Source organism: Oncorhynchus nerka, linkage group LG8, assembly GCF_034236695.1.
Source record: "Oncorhynchus nerka isolate Pitt River linkage group LG8, Oner_Uvic_2.0, whole genome shotgun sequence".
NCBI lineage: Eukaryota > Metazoa > Chordata > Actinopteri > Salmoniformes > Salmonidae > Oncorhynchus > Oncorhynchus nerka.
In genome coordinates, this window is record NC_088403.1 from 47,155,963 (window position 1) to 47,169,539 (window position 13,577).

General features: G+C 47.1%; 1 non-coding gene across 1 annotated transcript; it reads right to left on the reverse strand.

Annotated features, from left to right (window-relative positions):
* Positions 1-661: 661 nt before the first annotated feature.
* LOC115133870 (U7 small nuclear RNA) lies at positions 662-716 on the reverse strand. The gene has a single exon (XR_003864259.1). It is a non-coding gene; the product is annotated as a U7 small nuclear RNA (small nuclear RNA).
* Between the last annotated feature and the right edge of the window lie 12,861 nt (positions 717-13,577).

Here is a 13,577-nt window from a genome sequence, read left to right on the forward strand (position 1 = left end):
GGTCCTGATTGGTCAACAAGGTTATTTGACATGCAAAGACCCAAACGGCGTTCCATAGAAATCCTGGTAGAGAATGAAACAAATGAACAAGGAAACAGCACAGCAAGTAAGTGAAAGAAATATGTTTTGATTATGTTTTACTGGTAATGGGGACATACATAAATGCCAACAAAATAACATTTTGGTCAGTGTGGTGTGTGTGTAACCTTTATTTAACTAGGAAAGTCAGTTAAGAACAAATTCTTATTTACATAAGATGGCCTACCCCGGACAACGCTGGGCCAATTGTGCGCCACCCTATGGGATTCCCAATCACGGCCGGATGTGATACAGCCTGGATTCGAACCAGGGACTGTAGTGCCTCCTCTTGCACTGAGATGCAGTGCCTTAGACCGCTGCGTCCATGTGTGTGTGTGTTAACTATTTAACTGTACTAGAATGCTTAAAAGGCCGCAAAAATGGCAAATATTGGTTATCGGTATCGTTTTTGAGGGGGGCAAGGAAAATATCGGATATCGACCAAAAATGTCATATCGGTGCATCACTAGTATTTACTATAGTGTTCTAGGGACATTACTGTAGTATTTACTGTAGTGTTCTGGGGACATTACAGTAGTATTTACTATAGTGTCTTTGTTTTATTATCTTTGACATAGAAGTGGGGGGCTTTCTCATTGAGGAAACCTACTGGAAAAATACTAAAAGAGCAAACTTTCCATAACCTGTAGGTAGGTAGGTAGGACTGGGGTCTGAACGGATAACTCAGAGCTTCTGCTCTTTTCTATAACCTGTAGGGAACACAATATATAGTCTATACTTGGCATGTAGGTTTCTCACTTAAGGATGGCACAAAATGGGATGTGGGGGAGGGGAATGGGCAGGGTATATCCAAATTAAATACTGTAGTATTTACTATAGTTAAAACAATGTAGTGTTTTTGCGGACATTTCTGTAGTATTTACTAGTGTTCTTAATGTGGATAATGTGGATAATAATGTAGTATTATCAGTATACTAATAATGTAGTATCCACATTATACTACAAAATTCTACACTAAGTCCTAGACTTGATCAAGGGATATTACAGTGTGTAGTATAGTATTCTACTGTATACTACAGTTTCAATAGAGTTCTATTGTAAACTAAAGTATTTTTTTAAGTGGGAGAGGGGAAGAAATCTACATTATTCCAACCTGCTAATAAACATTCCTATTATACAGAGTGGCTATGAGCTGCACCCAGAGTGCGATGAGGGAATGTGTGTGTGTGGTGTCACTCTGTCTGCTCTGTGCAGACACAGGCTCACAGGGGAGGCATCACGCCTTTATTTATTCATTAACCTGCTGGGAACTAGCAATGAGAGACAAGGTCCACCCCCCCCCCATACACGCACACACACAAGCACACGCACACACTCCCACACACGCACATCCAAAAGCCTACCTCTATCCATTTCTATAGAAAATAAATTGCCACAAAAAGGCTTTAATGTACAGTGCTCCAGGACATTTACTCTAATGACTTGGCGTGCCAACAGCTTATACTTGAACATTTGTATGGGTTACACATCCTATACATTGGGCTCATACACATATACGAATGCACGCACACACCCTTCCCTGTTTGAGACTTGTTGGCTTCCAGTGGGCCCTGACCCTATTGAACGATCTGAAACACAGACCCTGTTAAACGTTCTGCAACACAGACCCTGTTGAACGATCTGCAACACAGACCCTGTTGAACGTTCTGAAACACAGACCCTATAAAACAATCTGCAACACAGACCCTGTTGAACGATCTGCAACACAGACCCTGTTGAACGGTCTGCAACACAGACCCTGTTGAACGTTCTGAAAAACAGACCCTGTTGAACATTCTGAAACACAGACCCTGTTGAACGTTCTGAAAAACAGACCCTGTTGAACGATTTGCAACAGACCCTGTTGAATGATCTGAAACACAGACCCTGTTGAACGATCTGAAACACAGACCCTATAAAACATTCTGAAACACAGACCCTGTTGAACGATCTGAAACACAGACCCTGTTGAACGTTCTGAAACACAGACCCTATTAAACGATCTGCAACACAGGCCCTGTTGAACGATCTGCAACATAGACCCTGTTGAACGATCTGCAACATAGACCCTAATAAACGATCTGCAACATAGACCCCAATAAACAATCTGCAACACAGACCCTATTAAACGATCTGCAACAAAGACCCCGTTGAACGATCTGCAACACAGACCCCATTAAACGATCTGCAACACAGACCCTATTAAACGATCTGCAACATAGACCCCAATAAACAATCTGCAACATAGACCCCAATAAACAATCTGCAACACAGACCCCATTAAACGATCTGCAACACAGACCCTATTAAACGATCTGCAACAAAGACCCCGTTGAACGATCTGCAACACAGACCCCGTTGAACGATCTGCAACATAGACCCTAATAAACGATCTGCAACATAGACCCCATTAAACGATCTGCAACATAGACCCTAATAAACGATCTGCAACACAGACCCCATTAAACGATCTGCAACATAGACCCGTTTAAACTATCTGCAACACAGACCCTGTTAAACTATCTGCAACACAGACCCCATTAAACGATCTGCAACACAGACCCTGTTAAACTATCTGCAACACAGACCCTGTTGAACGATCTGCAACACAGACCCTATTAAACAATCTGCAATATAGACCCCATTAAACAATCTGCAACATAGACCCTATTAAACGATCTGCAACACAGGCCCTATTAAACGATCTGCAACATAGACCCTATTAAACGATCTGCAACATAGACCCTAATAAACGATCTGCAACACAGGCCCTATTAAACGATCTGCAACATAGACCCTATTAAACGATCTGCAACACAGGCCCTATTAAACGATCTGCAACATAGACCCTATTAAACGATCTGCATCACAGACCCCGTTGAATGATCTGCAAAACAGACCCTGTTCAATGCTGAGGATCAGCTGAGTCAGCGAGAGAGAGAGAGCGAGAGGCTGGAGGTTTAGATAAAACACTCCGCCTCTCCGTAACCATGACACCAACTAAAGCAAAAACAGAGAGAAGATAGAAAACGTGTGCACACGCACGCACACACATCCAAGGCGGGGGAAAAACGGGCACGTGCATCTGCCTTAGTTATTTAGCATCTGGCTTCTCTTAAAACCAAGATACAAAATAAGTAGTATGTGCGGTGAATGTGGCATTGTGTGTGTGTGTCATCTGGTCAGTGCTTTGATAGCTGGCGGATGTGGAGGTCCAGACAGGGCAGCAGGGGAGAGACAGAGGGGTGAACGGAGGAGAGGAGAGGGGGAGAAAAAGGAAGAGAGAGAAAATGAAAGTCAGTTGAGGGGTGGAAAAGATTGAATGAGAGAGGCAGAGAAGAGGGGGAGGTAGGATAGAGAGGGGAAGTGGAGAGGAGGAGGAGAGAGGCCAGCCACTGTCAGATACACAAACACAAACCACATGCAGCTGTTCAGCCTCTGCCTCCGCAGCACGTGAACACACTCTCATACACACCCAACGAGAAAAAAGGCCCTAGAAACGACAAACACACAGCAACGGCTCACAAGCAAACACACACATCCTGAGAGCGGTGGTTGAGTGTGTGTGTGGGTTCGTTCATGTAGGCACGTGTATCTCGTGAATTGCTGATAGTCATTCGTGAGTGTGTGTTAATGTGTGTGTGTACATTATTGGCCCATAGTGAGAGCGAGTCACTCTACAGAATTCAGACAGAGCTAGATGGCAGTAGTAAAAATAGCTCTGTGTCAACTGAGATGGTCATACTACTGACTGGACACACACACACACACCTGGATGGCCAATTCATTGAACTTCTACTGTCTTTTCAACCTAATATTGGGATGGGGAGTGAGAAGCTGTGTGTGTGTATGAGGGCAGTCAGCATGCCTAATCTCACACCGGGTGTCATCTACAGGACACTCCTGTGCTCCTCTCACAAGATCAGAGAGAAAGGAAGGGAACGAGGGAGGGAGCAACAGAGGAAGAGGAGAGGAGGGACAGAGGAAGAGGAGGGAGGGGGTAGAAGTGCATTTGAAGTTTTTCCTCTGTCGGCTCCAAACTTTGACTTCAAACGCTGTGTAGAATTAGAAAGATTAACCCACAATGCTTTCTCTCTCTAGACACACCTCCCAATCTGTCTGCTTGAGTTCATGGTCAACATGCCCTTGAGACAGACAGTGAGAGAGTCCCTGTTTTTCTGCTCTCTCTAGTGAATCTCTTTTGTCTCCTCTCAAAGCTGATCCAAGATCAGACTTCCTTTATACCTTCTTATGGTTATGGACTGGATTAAGATACGACGACCTGGTCCTAGATCTCCACATAGGACCACTGATAGCTGAACCAAGCCATTATGGAGATGTGTAGGGTCTATATAAACTGTGTGTGTATTTACTGTGTGTCAGTAAACTGAGAGGACTGTCTAAATGTGTAGTGGGGTTTGGGGGTTAAGAGTGGGTGAGGAGGATGAGGAGGGGAGTCTGGCTCCCGGGCGTCACATCAGTTCATAGGGTCTAACACACACACACACACACACACACACACACACACACACACACACACACACACACACACACAGTAGAATGTGAACTGGGCAGGTCTGACTACTACTGTGTGCCTGAGAGAGCAGAGATAAATGTCTGGGTGACTGAAGGTGAGTATTACTAGGAGTTAAACATCCATGTGGATTATCGCTGACTGGAAGTAGTCATGGTTGCATCTTTGCTATGAATTCAAGAGTGGTTACATTTCTCCAGCCCCATCCTTCAGCTGTTTACCAAAAAAAGGGGCGGGGTAACTGGCCGTGTTGTTGGAATCCGATTGCCCCTTTAAGGTGAAAACATAACTCATGTTGCCTCTATGTTAATGTTCTGCATTACAGACGCTAGTATGAGGTCATAGAAGTGTGTGTCTAATTACTTGTGCGTGAGTGTGTGTGAGTGTTAGCTAGTGTGTGTGAATATTTTGTTGCATGATCTGTGTGAAGGGTATACGTGAAGTGTGTGTGTGTGTGTGTGTGTTCGCGTGTGACATTAGAGTCGTGGATGTGGAAGGCATAGTCGCAATGACAACATCATGGAGAGAGAGAGAGAGAGAGAGAGAGAGAGAGAGAGAGAGACCACACGTCCAATCTCCAGGAACCCACCCAGGGGCTGGGGTGACGCCCTAGCCCACCACAGGGGCCTCCCTCTGGGGCTGGCCTCCTCCTCGCCGTGGGTGTCAGCCTGGGTGGCTGGCGGGAGAGGTGTGGATGGAGCTAACGCTGCTAATGTTAGCCTTTATTAGCCTCAGAGTAATGAGCTGCTGGGGTTTGATGTGGGGACCACACACGGTGACAGAATAAGTCAGGCAGTGCCACACGCAGGTTAATATGAGCGAGAGAGTGTGTGTGTGTGTGTGTGTGTGTGTGTAGGGGGTGTTGCTGAAGTTTGAGGGAAGTCATACAGGACAAATATCAAAGTGCTGGTAACAGTTAGAGAAGAAAATCGAAGACTGACTTTCAAGAAAAAGTGTGTGTAGGAAAGGATCTTTGGGGAGAGAGAGAAATGCTATTTGGCCCTACACTGACCACTGTGACTGACCCAAAACTAAGGAAAGCTTTGACTATGTACAGACTCAGTGAGCATAGCCTTGCTATTGAGAAAGGCCGTCGTAGGCAGACATGGCTCCCAAGAGAAGACAGGCTATGTGCTCACTGCCCACAAAATGAGGTGGAAACTGAGCTGCACTTCATAACCTCCTGTCCAATGTATGACCATATTAAAGACATATTTCCTTCAGATTACACAGATCCACAAAGAATTTGAAAACAAATCTGATTTTGATAAACTCCCATATCTACTGGGTGAAATACCACAGTGGGCATCACAGCAGCACGATCTGTGACGCGTTGTTACAAGAAAAGGGCAACCAGTGAAGAACAAACACTATTGTAAATACAACCCATATTTATGTTTATTTATTTTCCCTTTTGTACTTTAACTATTTGCACATCATTACAACACTGTATGTAGACATAATATGACATTTGAAATGTCTTAATTCTTTTGGAACTTTTGTGAGTGTAATGTTAACTGTTAATTTTTATTGTTTATTTCACTTTTGTATATTATCTACCTCACTTCCTTTGGCAATGTTAACATAGGTTTCCCATGCCAATAAAGCCCCTTAAATTGAAATTGAAGAGAGAAAGAGAGAGAACGAGAGAGTAATAGAACATGTGCATGAAAGAAGAGAAAGGGAGAATGATGGAGGGACATTAAGCGAAGGGAAAAGTGAGAGGGTGAGAACATCAGTGAGAGAAGGGAAGGAGAGCTTTTTCCTCCCACTCTGCCAGCCTGGGGTTCCTCTACTCCTCTCCTCCCGTCCTCCAGAGACCCAGTCCTGGATAGGACCCAGCTTTGTCCCCCCCCCCACCCCCCCAGGGAGGGAGAGTCTGGTACAGGGCCCTGGCTGCTCTGGCCCAGGGCCAGGACACACGCGGGGGCCGCAGTGCTCAGGAAAACCCCGGGCCGAAAGTGGATCACCAGGCCCAGGGGGCAATAGGCTCCAATAGGGGCCGGAAGACTATTGTTCAGGCCTACACTCTCGCCTATAAGGAACGCAAAGCATGCAAACGTGTACATGTGCTTGTGAACATGTACTCTCTACACATTCAATGTCATCTATTCCTGTATATAATCTATGAAGCCTATAACCCCAAGAGGAAGTCTCAACTGTAGAACAGGATTTACAGCACAAAACCACAGAGCTTCATTCCTCGCCTGTGACAAATTGCCAAACCACAACGAACATCTAAGGCAGCAGAAGAAGCTGGTATCTGCGATAGAAACAAAGGAATCATGACAGAATCTTCAATCGAAAGCTGTTTTCGGAGCTGATCACAGCTTTAGTACCACTGAATATCAATGATCAAAGCGTCTATAAAGCCTTCATTTTGTCTCTCTCCTCCTCCTCTCACTCCCCTTCTTCATCTCTCTCCCCCTCACTCTCTTTTTTCTATCCGCCCGTCTGTCTATCGCTGCCTTGGGGCACGGGGCTGGCAATTTGTTTCCCAGTTGCCTAGACAATGCAATCAGCTACAGTTCAAACCACACCGTTTCCGAGGGGACAATCGTCAAGGCGATGTTGCCTTGGGATTACATCATTGCTAGGAGAAAGAGACTGACTGTGTGTATGGACGTACAGTATGTGTGTGTGTGTGTGTGTGTGCATTAATATATCCAATGTCTGTGAAAATATGATGAATGTATAATCATTAAATATCAAGTTACCCCCAGTCTCCACCCTTTCTCCCCCTCATCTTCCTGATCTGTCGTTCTCTCTCTCTTTCTCTCTGTCGGGGTGTAAGGTTACAGCTGGCTCCAGACAGAGGGTCTACTACTGCCCCCCCTACTCACTACCCCTCTCACAACCTGACAGGAGGGACGAGAGGAGGGAGATGAAGGAGAGAGGGAGAGGATGGAGAAGAAGAGAGGGAAGGAGGAGGAGCGGGAGCAGGAAGAGAATAAAGGGAGGGGTAATTGAGAGCGAGAGGGAGCGAGAACAGGGTGAGGGAGGAGAGCAAGGAGAATAAAAGGACAGAAAGGAAAGAGATGTGTGTGAGTGATTGGACACCTGCATGGTGTGCATGTAGAGAGACAGACAGCCTATACAGTATCTATAGGAAGACAGGAGATATGAATGAACCCTATATACTGAGCCCCTGTCACACACACACACACACACACACACACACACACACACACACACACACACACACACAGACCCCATCAGTCAGTATAAAGAGAGAAACCTAAGATGGAGGCAACAGATACACCCCTCCTCCTAACCCAAAGAGTGGCCTCGAGGGGCCCCAACAGGGTTACACCTCCCCCCTCTTGCCTGACCCCACCAGATATCCCTTCTCCCTCCAAATGAGCTCCTTAACGATGAGGTCATCGGCCATGAGGTCACTCTCAGTGGCAGGGAGGAAGGGAGGGAAACAGAGAGAGACAGGGAGATAGAGAGATGGAAAGAGAGGAAGCCTTCTGAATTGAAAGGGAGAAAGAGAGCGAGAGACGAGAGGGAAAAGAGAGAACAAGCTCTTTGTTGAACCCTACCCTACTGTACTCCCTCCAGTACACTCCCTCCTCCTTGAGCCACCTGCTCTCTACACTAGGACAGGAAGATGGATGTGTGTGTCTCACAGAGGAAACCGTTAAGCCTTCTCCGTGTGCACACACACACACACACACACACACACGATGCTGGCAGTCAAGTGAACACGCCCACCAATCGACAACGCAGGGAGAGAGTGGTAGACATGGTTGACAGACATACGGAAGGACGGACGAACGAACGGACAGTCTTTGCTGGCTGCTTGAAGATATTATGTACCCACCCACACACAGACAGAGAGAGAGACAGGGTGACAGATGAGACATCGAGACATGTCACTTTCTGTCTCTCACACACCGTCACCAAGAGCTAGACAGGATCCTGCCAGACTGACGTGTTTGAAGATACACTATACATGACCAAAAGTATGTGGACACCTGCTCGTCAAACATCTCATTCTAAAATCATGGGCAAAAAATAATTTCTGTATGGACTTCGCTTTGTGCACAGGGGCACTGAAACAGGAAAGGTCCTTCCCCAAACTGTTGCCACAAAGTTGGAAGCACAGAATCGTCTAGAATGTCATTGTCTGCTGTAGCGTTGAGATTTCCCTTCATTGGAACTAAGGGGCCTAGCCCGAACCATGATAAACAGCCCCAGACAATTATTCCTCCTCCACCAAGCATTACAGTTGGTACTATTCATTGGGGCAGGTAGCGTTCTCCTGGCATCCGCCAAACCCAGATCCGTCCTTCGGACTGCCAGATGGGGAAGTGTGATTCATCACTCCAGAGAACGCGTTTCCACTGCTCCAGAATGCAATGGCGGCGAGCTTTACACCACTCCAGCCGACGCTTGGCATTGCGTATGGTGATCTTTTTTAATGCGCTTCAGCACTCGGCTGTCCCGTTCTGAGAGCTTGTGTGGCCTACCACTTCGCGGCTGAGCCGTTGTTCCTCCAAGACATTTCCACTTCACAGGGGCGGCAGGTAGCCTAGTGGTTAGAGTGTTGGACTAGTAGCCGAAAGGTTTTAAGATCGAATCCCCGAGCTGACAAGGTAAAAATGTGTCGTTCTGCCCCTGAACAAGGCAGTTAACCCACTGTTCCTAGGCCATCATTGAAAATAAGAATTTGTTCTTAACTGACTTGCCTATTTAAATACAGGTACAATTTTTAAAAACTGCTGACAGGGGCAGCTCTAGCAGGGCAGAAATTTGACGAACTGACTTGTTGGAAAGTTGGCATCTTATGATGGTGACACGTTGAAAGTAAGGCTAGTCTACTGCCAATATTTGTCTATGGAGATTGCATGGCTTTGTGCTTGATTGTATACACCTGTAAGCAATGAGTGTGACTGAAATGGCCAAATCCACTCATTTGAAGGGGTGTCCACATACTTTTGTATATATAGTGTCGATGAGGAATAGAATACAGAGACAGAGAGAATACAGGAGAAACAGAGAGAATACCAGAGAGAATACAGGAGAAACATAGAGAATACCAGAGAGAATACAGGAGAAACAGAGAGAATACAGGAGAAACAGAGAGAATACCAGAGAGAATACAGGAGAAACAGAGAGAATACCAGAGAGAATACAGGAGAAACAGAGAGAATACCAGAGAGAATACAGGAGAAACAGAGAGAATACCAGAGAGAATACAGGAGAAACAGAGAGAATACCAGAGAGAATACAGGAGCGAAAGAGAATACAGAGGCAGAGACTAAGTGAGAGAGGAGAAAAATATAGAGAGAGCAACAACGCAGTCGGAGTCAGTCAGCCCTCTCTTCAATTCCTACTTTTCATCTCAATTCAATCTCTTTTCCCTCCATCCATCCATCCCTCACTCACTCACACCCTCCCCCTTTCTTTAAAGAGCAAGACTGCGGTATCTCAGTCTTCATAAGCATCATCCCTCCCTCTCAATCTCCTCTCCCTCCATCTCCCTCTCCCTCTTTCTCTCCCACCCTCTCTCGCTCCCCCTATCTGCCTCCTAGCCATGGGCAGCCCAGAGGAGAAGACATCTCAGAGAGATAGATAACGGTCCTGTTCAGACCAGCCAAGCAGGGTAGAAATACTGCACCTAGCACAGAATATATACTTGTAGAAATAGATAGCACAGCAAATATACATGTAGAATTACACTGAGTGTACAAAATATTAAGAACACCTGCTTTTTCCATGACATAGACTGACAAGGTGAATCCAGGTGAAAGCTACCACTACATGACCAAAAGAATGGGGACACCTGCTCGTTTGAAAATCCCATTCCAAAATCATGGTAATTATTATGGCGTTGGTCCCCCCTTTTGTTGCCATAACAGCCTCTACTCTTCTGGGAAGGCTTTCCACTAGATGTTGGAACATCGCAATCGGCATTCCAATTCATCCCAAAGGTGTCAGATGGGGTTGAGGACAGGGCTCTGTGCAGGCCAGTCAAGTTCTTCCACACCGACCTCGCTTTGTGCACGGGGCCATTGTCATGCTAAAACAGGAAAGGGCCTTCCCCAACCTGTGCCACAAAGTTGGAAGCACAGAATTGTCTAGAATGTCATATGCTGTAGCGTTAAGATTTCCCTTCACTGGAATTAAGGGTCCAAATCATGAAAAACAGCCCCAGACCATTATTCCTCCTCCAACAATCTTTACAGTTGGCACTATGTATTGGGGCAGGTATCGTTCTCCTGGCATCCGCCAAACCCAGATTTGTCCGTCGGACTGCCAGTTGGTGAAGCGTGATTCATCACTCCAGAGAACACGTTTCCACTGCTTCAGAGTCCAATGGTGAACTTTACACCACTCCAGCTGACGCTTGGCATTGTGCATGATGATCTTAGGTTTGTGTGCGGCTGCTCAGCCATGGAAACCCATTTCATGAAGCTCCCGCTTCAGCGATCCCGTTCTGTGAGCTTGTGCGGCCTACCACTTTGCAGCTGAGCTGTTGTTGCTCCTAGACGTTTCCACTTCACAATAACAGCACTTACTGGGCAGTACTAGCAAGGTAGAAATTTGACGAACTGACTTGTTGGAAAGGTGGCATCCTATGACGGTGCCACGTTGAAAGTCACTGAGCTCTTCAGTAAGGCCATTCTACTGCCAATGTTTGTATATGGAGATTGCATGGCTGTGTGCTAGATTGTATACATCTGTCAGCTACGGGTGTGGCTGAAATAGCCGAATCCACTCATTTGAAGGGATGTCCACATACTTTTGTAGATATAGTTTATCTGTGTATAAATGAAACTATAGTATTGAGAAATGTCTCATTGATATCCATTCAGGATTGAGGATTTACATTTTAGTCATTTAGAAGACGCTCTTATCCAGCGTTAGTTCACAAAAGCCTTTTTTAAAATTTTATATTATTTAGGCTTACTTCAAGTTAGAATCACTGTCACATTTATAAAACGGATTTAGTGTGTGTTCGAGAGAAGGGGAAAGAGCGGGGAAGAAAGAGTGAAAGGGGAGACAGAGAGAGGGGGGAGACAGAGAGAGGGGGGAGAGAGAGAGATCATGTGTTAATAAGAGTTCTCTCCATCTCCAGGCTATGCCGGTCGTACAGAGCTGCCTGACAACTTGAAGTCCATGTTCAGGCCTATCTCCATGGCGGTACCAGACTCCACCCTCATCGCTGAGATCACCCTGTTCGGAGAGGGATTCAACAACTGCAAGGTAATACAAGTACAGAGGGAGGAATGGTGGGAGGGAGGAATGGAGGGAGGGAGGAATGGAGGGAAGGAGGGAGGGAGGAATGGAGGGAGGGAGGAATGGAGGGAAGGAGGAATGGAGGGAGGAATGAAGGAATGGAGGGAAGGAGGAATGGAGGGAGGAATGGAGGGAGGGAGGAATGGAGGGAAGGAGGAATGGAGGGAAGGAGGAATGGAGGGAGGGAGGAATGGAGGGAGGGAGGAATGGAGGGAGGAATGGAGGGAGGGAGGAATGGAGGGAAGGAGGGAGGGAGGAATGGAGGGAGGGAGGAATGGAGGGAGGAATGGAGGGAGGGAGGAATGGAGGGAAGGAGGAATGGAGGGAGGGAGGAATGGAGGGAGGAATGGAGGGAGGGAGGAATGGAGGGAAGGAGGAATGGAGGGAGGAATGGAGGGAGAAATGGAGGGAGGGAGGAATGGAGGGAGGGAGGAATGGAGGGAGGAATGGAGGGAGGAATGGAGGGAGGGAGGAATGGAGGGAAGGAGGGAGGGAGGAATGGAGGGAGGGAGGAATGGAGGGAGGAATGGAGGGAGGGAGGAATGGAGGGAGGGAGGAATGGAGGGAGGAATGGAGGGAGGGAGGAATGGAGGAATGGAGGGAGGGAGGAATGGAGGGAGGAATGGAGGGAAGGAGGAATGAGGAATGGAGGGAAGGAGGAATGGAGGGAAGGAGGAATGGAGGGAGGAATGGAGGGAGGGAGGAATGGAGGGAGGGAGGAATGGAGGAATGGAGGGAGGAATGGAGGGAGGGAGGAATGGAGGGAGGGAGGAATGGAGGGAAGGAGGGAGGGAGGAATGGAGGGAGGGAGGAATGGAGGGTGGGAGGAATGGAGGGAGGAATGGAGGGAGGAATGGAGGGAGGGAGGAATGGAGGGAAGGAGGAATGGAGGGAAGGAGGGAGGGAGGAATGGAGGGAGGGAGGAATGGAGGGTGGGAGGAATGGAGGGAGGAATGGAGGGAGGAATGGAGGGAGGGAGGAATGGAGGGAGGGAGGAATGGAGGGAGGAAAGGAGGGAGGAATGGAGGGAGGGAGGAATGGAGGGAGGAAAGGAGGGAGGAATGGAGGGAGGAAAGGAGGGAAGGAGGAATGGAGGGAGGAATGGAGGGAGGGAGGAATGGAGGGAGGAATGGAGGGAGGAATGGAGGAATGGAGGGAGGGAGGAATGGAGGGAGGAAAGGAGGGAGGAATGGAGGGAGGGAGGAATGGAGGGAGGAAAGGAGGGAGGAATGGAGGGAGGAAAGGAGGGAGGAATGGAGGGAGGGAGGAAAGGAGGGAGGAATGGAGGGAGGAATGGAGGGAGGGAGGAATGGAGGGAGGGAGGGACAGAGACCTTTATGTTCAAGGTAATAACACTACGTAAATGACAAGGGACAGGATTTTTTCTTGAACAAAAAATTCTTTGTGTTGCTTCTTAATGCCTGAAGAGTATTTCCTGACCATAGGGCCTAGAGTTTGTCCTGCTTAGCTCACAGGAAGCCCTGGAAAAACTCCTGGCCCTAACTATGATACTACAAGATAGTACTGTAATATCTACTATTTCACTGTGTAACACTGTTTGCTCGCAATGTGTGGTGGTTTCTAAAGAATATGGAAGAATGTTAGGAAGATGTTCCCAATGTGTTGTACACTCAGTGTAGACGCCACAGAATATATACCTGTAAAAATAGATAGCACAGAGTATATACCTGTGCCATCAGAGTCCCTGGGTTCGCGC